Below are 7,701 nucleotides of genomic sequence, written 5' to 3'. Positions count from 1 at the left end.
CCTGTATTTGTCCATTTCAGAAACTGTCACAATTTTTCCTTAACTAACAGCAGGAATTTTGATAGCCAAAAGTCATATTGTTTATTATCACTGTGGGAGCCAAGGCCTTTGGCTCCCTGAAGTTTGCTGAAAATCACTGACGCAAGGCAGATTAATAGGAAAAAAGGCATACAAACTTATTTAATATGTATACATAGAAGCCTTCAGAATGAAGACCCAACCTCCCAGTGAGGTGCAAAAGCTTATACGCCATCGTGAGGTTACAGAAAGAATGAGTTTGGATCCTGCGGGAGAAAAGGAATTCTGTTGATGGGCAATAAATGATTACTAAAGAGAATGATTGGATCAGGAAACAAATTAACTTGTAAATAGTTTTCTTTGGAATTTAGATGACCATGAGAAGCAGGCATTAACTCGTGAAAAGGTCTGTTCAGGTGTGGTTACATTTTTGGTCTTACAGGAAGAAAAGAAACCTACTGTTCTCCTTGGAGGGTCTGGATCTTAGGCAAATAAAGGAACTTCAGCTTTTTGGGAGAGACCGTGTGGAGCGGGGAAGGTCAGAGAGATCTTCAGGTTGCTTCTTCGGTTCAGTACTATATTTGGGGGTATCGATTTATAAACCCCAACATTACCTAATGTATTGTTCCTGATGAGCCTCCCTCCAATCCCTTTTCCCCTGTATCCCAATGGCCGGAAACTTGTGGAAATTCTTCCCAAGGCCTCTAAAAGCAGCACTTGCTTTTGCCTGGTTGCTAATGCAAGTTGTGAATTGCGCGCGTGAATCACTATCACTGTCCATCCACCACTCTCTTGCTCTAAGGCATTGAAACGGCACTGTAGAGAGATGCCAGGTAACAAAGACTCTCCTTAACCAAGCTCTAGCATGGCTTCTAGCAACTTAAGGCCTTGTCCCTAGGAGGACCTCAGCCCCCCGCTTAAAATGCCTGCCTGAAAAAGCTCATCGCTGTCAGAAAATTTTACTGTGCATCCCAGCCCAAACCTAGCAATAGACACAGGCCCCTGAACTTCATCTTAGTGCAATTACTTAGAAAGAAAGCTTGCAATTAAAACATCTTTCTCTGCCTCTTTGAGATGTAAATCTTCTACCCAGAGCTATTTTCACTGGGACCTGAGAGTTTCTTTGAAATGCAAACATTTGAGGAAATAAATCTTGCTCCAGCTCCCAACCAGGTGGGTGCCTTGCTCTAACTTGCACTACTAGCTCCTGTCGTAAAAACAGGTGCTTATTTCTCTTCTGGACAAGCGCCAATTCACAAATCCAGATTGTCTAGTCACATGGAGCAATTCTCCTTAATATCTTCATGCCTATCCCTTAGCACACCCCAGCCTTCAAAAGGCCTCCTGCATTTTTTTTTTTTTTTTTTTTTTTTTTTTTTTTTTTAGGAAGTTCAGTTCAGTTCACCTTGGGCCCTCTTCCCTACTGCAATAGTTACTACTTAAAAAAACCTATCCTAGGCCGGGTGCAGTGGCTCACGCCTGTAATCCCAACACTTTGGGAGGCCGAGGTGGGCAGATCACCTGGGGTCAAAAGTTCAAGACCAGCCTGACCAACATGGAGAAACGCTGTCTCCACTAAAAATACAAAAAAATTAGCCGGGCGTGGTGGCGCATGCCTGTAATCCCAGCTATTCAGGAGGCTGAGGCAGGAGAATCGCTTGAACCCCGGACACGGAGGTTGCGGTGAGCCAAGATCGCGCCATTGCCCTCCAGCCTGGGCGACAAGACTGAAACTCCATCTCAAACAAATAAATAAATAAATACCTATCCTTACTTCTTGTCTAAACTATTGTCTGGCTTTGTTTAGCTTTTACACAGGCTTTATAAGCCCACAAGTAACTTTAGGGCAAAGCCTTATAAATTCATCCAAGGCACTGACATTGAAGAATGTCTAACATTTCTGTGATATGCTTCAATCTCACTTCCAGCCTGTTCCAAACCTTCTTTTTAGTTTTCTACTTCCAGAGACTTTTTCCTTTGGTTAATCACCTTGTAATCCTTAGGTCTGATTCTTGAGCTAGCACATTTCAGCCCCTACAAATAAATGCCTTCTCCCAAAATGTGCAGCTCCTTTGCCATGCTACATTCTATTTGTCTTTCTAGTACTATTTTAATAAGTATCATAGCTCAAGCATGATCAACCCTCAGCTTCTTTATATGGTTATAGGAGTCTCTGACAAGCCTTAGGACAAGCACGCTCTACATATTTTTTCTTGTCAACTTTTTTTAATGTGCAAAACATTAACATGGTTCCAGAAGTCAAAACTAGACAAAATGGTAAATAAACTCAGAGAAGTAATACTCCATCATGTATCTATTTTTATTTTTATTTTTTTGAGACAGAGTCTCGCTCTGTCGCCCAGACTAGAGTGCAGTGGCGCAATCTGGGCTCACTGCAAGCTCCGCCTCTGGGGTTCACGCCATTCTCCTGCCTCAGCCTCCCAAGTTGCTGGGACTACAGGTGCCCACCACCACGCCCGGCCAATTTTTTGTATTTTCAGTAGAGACGGGGTTTCACCGTGTTAGCCAGGATGGTCTCGATCTCCTGACCTCATGATACGCCCGCCTCGGCCTCCCAAAGTCCTGGGATTACAGGTGTGAGCCACCGCGCCCGGCCGATCATGTATCTATTTCATCTAGACCTTATCTACCTCTTGAAATAACCAATTTAGTTTATTTTCCTTCCTGTGTTTGTTTCTGCAAAAATAAGCAAATATAGTATGCTTTCTTATTTCCCCTCCTTTCGTATCAAAAAGGTGGCCTTTTTTTTTTTTTTTTAGTTTTCTCATAGAGACAGGGTCTCACTTCGTTGCCCAGGCTAGTCTCAAACTCTTGGCCCCAAGCAATCCTTCCACCTCAGCCTTCCAAAGTGCTTGGATTATAGGTGTGAGCCACCATGCCCAGCCATTTGTCTTTTATTTTCCTTTTTTTTTTTTTTTTTTTTTTTTTGAGACGGAGACTTGCTCTGTTGCCCAGGCTGGAGTGCAGTGGCGTGATCTCAGCTCACTGAAACCTCCGCCTCCTGGGTTCACGCGATTCTCCTGCCTCAGCCTCCTCAGTAGCTGGGATTACAGGCGCGTGCCACCACGCCCAGCTAATTTTTGTATTTTTGGTAGAAACGGGGTTTTACCATGTTGGTCAGGCTGGTCTTGAACTCCTAACCTCGTGATCCACCTGCCTCGGCCTCCCAAAGTGCTGAGATTACAGGCGTGAGCCGCCGCACCAGGCGCCATTGTTTTTTTTAAATTGGGCAGCTTCCAGAACCTGCCCAGGCTCAGATAGACTCCCTATCAAGCTTTTGAATTTTTGCCAATCAGATAGGTAAGGTTAACTATTTTTATCCCCACTTACTTATCTCCAGCGAACCAGGCCTGTTACGTAGCATCACTGTTCAGAAGTTCCATGTCAGACTGGGCGTGGTGACTCACGCCTGTAATCCTAGCACTTTGGAAGGCCGACGCGGGCGGATCACTTGAGGTCAGGAGTTCAAAACCAGCCTGGCCAACATGGTGAAACCCCGTCTCTACTAAAACTACAAAAAAATTTAGCCAGGTGTGGTGGCGGGCGCGTGTAATTCCAGCTACTCGAGAGGCTGAGGCAGAAGAATTGTTTGAACTCGGGAGGTGGAGGTTGCAGTGAGCCGAGATCGCGCCACAGCACTCCAGCCTGGGCGACAAGGGCGAGACTCCGTGTCAAAAAAAAAAAAAGTTCCATGCCAGGAGAGTCTGGCTCCACCTAGTGGTAGCATATCTAGTTGCAGAAAAAGTACCTTTTCTTCGTAGCTGTGCCTTTGTACTTACTTTTACTTACCTACTAAATTTCCTGCTCCTCCCTCCCTAAATGGAAAAAAAACCTGCATTCTAATCCCTTTCCTATGGGTTGCAGCATGTGCCACACTCTTTGAGGGAGGCTTCCATGTGGTCCTTATTGGGCACTTCAACATCTTAAATCATGAGTTGGGCTCAAAGGTAGGAGGAGTGGTACTGAACTCTAGGGTCCACTTTCTCAACATACCAGAGACAAGGAAATGAGGCTGGTTTGTTGGTTGGTTTGTTTGCTTGCTTGCTTGCTTGTTTGTTTTTTGGCCCTTCAACCTGCTCTACTGTCCACACACTAAGAACAAAGTGTTGGTGGTGGCAACTTTGAAAAATTCAGGGCCGGCCTGAATGACTCATGCCTGTAATCCCAGCACTTTAGGAGGCCAAGGCAGGTGGATCACTTGAGGCCAGGAGTTCGAGACCAGCCTGGCCAACATGGTGAAACCCTGTGCTAAAAATACAAAAATTAGCTGGGCAGTAGTGGCACGTGCCTGTAATCCCAGCTACTCAGGAGGCTGAGGCAAGAGAATCGCTTGAGCCTGGGAGGCAGAGGTTGTGGTGAGCCGAGGTCTGGCCACTGCACTCCAGTCTGGGCAAGAGAGTGAGACCCTGTCTCAAAAAAAAAAAAAAAAAGTTGTTCTAAAATGGGTATGGGTATCCCCACCAGTTACATGGCATCTCCCAACACTTCTCATTGGTTTCTCATTCACCCCTTTTTCCTCATTCCTCATTCTTTTGTGGCTGCTCCTAACCACTCTGCCTTCTGCATTCCTTTCTCCCTGGGGATGTTACAGACCACGACCAAAGTAATCTGCATTTTATAAGTCTGCGTTGAAAAACAAATGAGGCGGCGGGTGTGTACCACACCTGTAATCCCAGCACTTTGGGAAGCCGAGGCGGGTGGATCACGAGGTCAGGAGATCGAGACTATCCTGGCTAACACGGTGAAACCCCGTCTCTACTAAAAATACAAAAAATTAGCCGGGCATGGTGGCAGGCGCCTGTGGTCGCAGCTACTCGGGAGGCTGAGGCAGGAGAATGGCGTGAACCCAGAAGGCGGAGCTTGCAGTGAGCCCAGATCGCACCACTGCACTCCAGCCTGGATGACAGAGTGAGACTCTGTCTCAAAAAAAAAAAAAAGAAAGAAAGAAAAACAAATGAGGCTAGCTACTTTTTTTTTTTTTTTTTTTTGAGACAGAGTCAACACAGATTTTCAGGCTGGGCACAGTGGCTCACGCCTGTAATCCCAGCACTTTGGGAGGCTGAGGCGGGTGGATCACCTAAGGTCAGGAGTTCAAGACCAGCCTGACCACATGGAGAAACCCCATCTCTACTAAAAATACAAAACATTAGCCTGGCGTGGTGGCGGGCACCTGTAGTCCCAGCTACTCGGGAGGCTGAGGCAGGAGAATGGCGTGAACCCAGGAGGCGGAGCTTGCAGTGAGTCGAGATTCTGTCACTGCACTCCAGCCTGGGCGAGAGCCAGACTCCACCAAAAAAAAAAAAAAAAAAATTCAATCTTGGTTAATTGCCAATTACCAACCCATCACCTGTTTTTGCACAGCCTCATATATAAACATCGTTTTTACTTTTTTTTTTTTTGAACTGGAGTCTCACTCTGTCGCCCAGTGGCGCAATCTCGGTTCACTGCAACCTCCGCCTCTCAGGTTCAAGTGACTCTCCTATCTCAGCCTCCCAAGTAGCTGGGATTACAGTCACCTGCCACCACACCTGGCTAATTTTTTGTATTTTTAGTAGAGACAGGGAGACAGGGTTTCACCATGTTGGCCAGGCTGGTCTTGAACTCCTGACCTCAGGTGATTCACCTGCCTTGGCCTCCCAGAGTGCTAGGATTACAAGCATGAGCCACCACGCCCAGCTGTTTTTACATTTTTAAATGCTTGAAAAAGATTTGATAATTATTTCACAACACACGAAAATTATATAAAATTCACATTTTAGTGTCCACAAAAGAAGGTTCATTGGAACACAGCCATGATCATTGTCTGTGGATGCTTTCCCAATAGAACTGGAGTGGTATCATTGTATAGAGACCTGCAGAACCTGAAAAATTTATTCTCTAGCCCTTTACAGAAAGTATGCCAACCCTTGAGCCGGGCACGGTGGCTCACACCTGTAATCCCAGCACTTTGAGAGGCTGAGGCAGGTGGATCATGAGGTCAGGAGTTCGAGACCAGCCTGACCAACATAGTGAAACCCCGTCTCTACTAAAAATACAAAAATTAGCCGGGCGTGGTGCTGTGTGCCTGTAATCCCAGCTACTCGGGAGGCTGAGGCAGGAGAATTGTTTGAACCCGGGAGGTGGAGGTTGCAGTGAGCCGAGATTGCGCCACTGCACTCTAGCCTAGGCAACAGAGTGAGACTCTGCCTCAAAAGAAAAGAAAAAGAAAGAAAAAGTATGCCAAACCTGACCTAGAATACCCAATTTAAAATCAACCATAGACGCTCTTAGGTGAGGTGCTGCAAAGTGATTTACAGACCTTGCTACATTACGTTTCCAAACTTTGCAGAATACATATTACTACAATTTTTAAGTGAGAAAACTAAGACTGACATAAAACTTTGTCAAGAGTCTGGAATTAAACAAGGTCTGCCTGACTTGGAAACCAGTATTTTTTTCCAGTGCACAACACCCCTTCCTTAAATCTCTGAGGGATACTGCATTCTGAATTAATACAAGCAGTATCCATCCACTGGCCCTAATTTTCTCCCTTCAGTCCATTAATACAGTATATCTAGACTATAATTTTGTTTTCCCTGAGTCTTTATTATCTGGGCTTAATGCTGATTCTTTCAGAAGTTTCTACATGACAAAATTTTAGGTCCCTTCACCCTCCAGATCACTCCTCTGAATATATTCATTTGTTGATAATGCCCTTAAAGTTTGGCACTTAAGACAGAACTTGATGCAGGGGAAGGGTGCTGTCAGCAGAGTACCTCCCTAGTTCTAAAAATTCTACATCTTTCCTACTTTATCTATGAAGAGTTGACTTTTTGAACCCAAAGGCAGAATCTGACTTATTACTATTGAATTCCAATTCAATAAAATTTAATAAGCTGGAGTTTACCATTCCTATTTGAATCCTCATTCTGCACACTGAGAATGTTGCAATTCCTACTAACTCCTTGCCGTCCACAAATGATATGCATGCCTTCTGTTTTTCATCCCGGTCACTGGCAAAATTGCATTAAGTTTTATCCTTTACTCCAGAAGGTGGCACTCATAGGCCCTCCATTTCATAAAGAGCCTCATACTTAATATGCCTCACTCTGTCCAGAGTCTGTCTGTTGGGATAGCAGACTCAAGTGAGATTTTGTCACACTTCAGGGGAAACCGTAGGTCAAACATCATCACTTTTTTTTTTTTTTTGAGACTGAGTCTCACTGTCACCCAGGCGAGAGTGCAGTGGCGCCATCTCGGCTCACTGTGATGTCTGCCTCTCAGGTTCAAGCAATTCTCGTGCCTCAGCCTCTCGTGTAGCTGCAGTTACAGGCACACACCACCACCCCACCCAGCTAATTTTTGGTTTTTTGTTTTTTTGTTTTTTGAGATGGAGTTTTGCTCGTTGCCCAGGCTGGAGTGCAATGGCGTGATCTCGGCTCACGCAACCTCTGCCTCCCGGGTTCAAGCGATTCTCCCGCCTCAGCCTCCTGAGTAGCTGGGATTATAGGCATGCACCACCATGCCCGGCTAATTTTTGCATTTTTAGTAGAGACAGGGTTTCTCCATGTTGGTCAGGCTGGTCTTGAACTCCCAACCTCAGGTGATCCGCCCCCCTCGGCCTCCCAAAGTGCTGGGATTACAAGCGTGAGCCACCACAACTGGCAATTTTTGTATTTTTCA

The sequence above is a fragment of the Pan troglodytes genome, chromosome 1 (assembly GCF_028858775.2).
Source record: "Pan troglodytes isolate AG18354 chromosome 1, NHGRI_mPanTro3-v2.0_pri, whole genome shotgun sequence".
Taxonomy (NCBI): domain Eukaryota; kingdom Metazoa; phylum Chordata; class Mammalia; order Primates; family Hominidae; genus Pan; species Pan troglodytes.
This window is presented reverse-complemented; position numbering follows the sequence as displayed.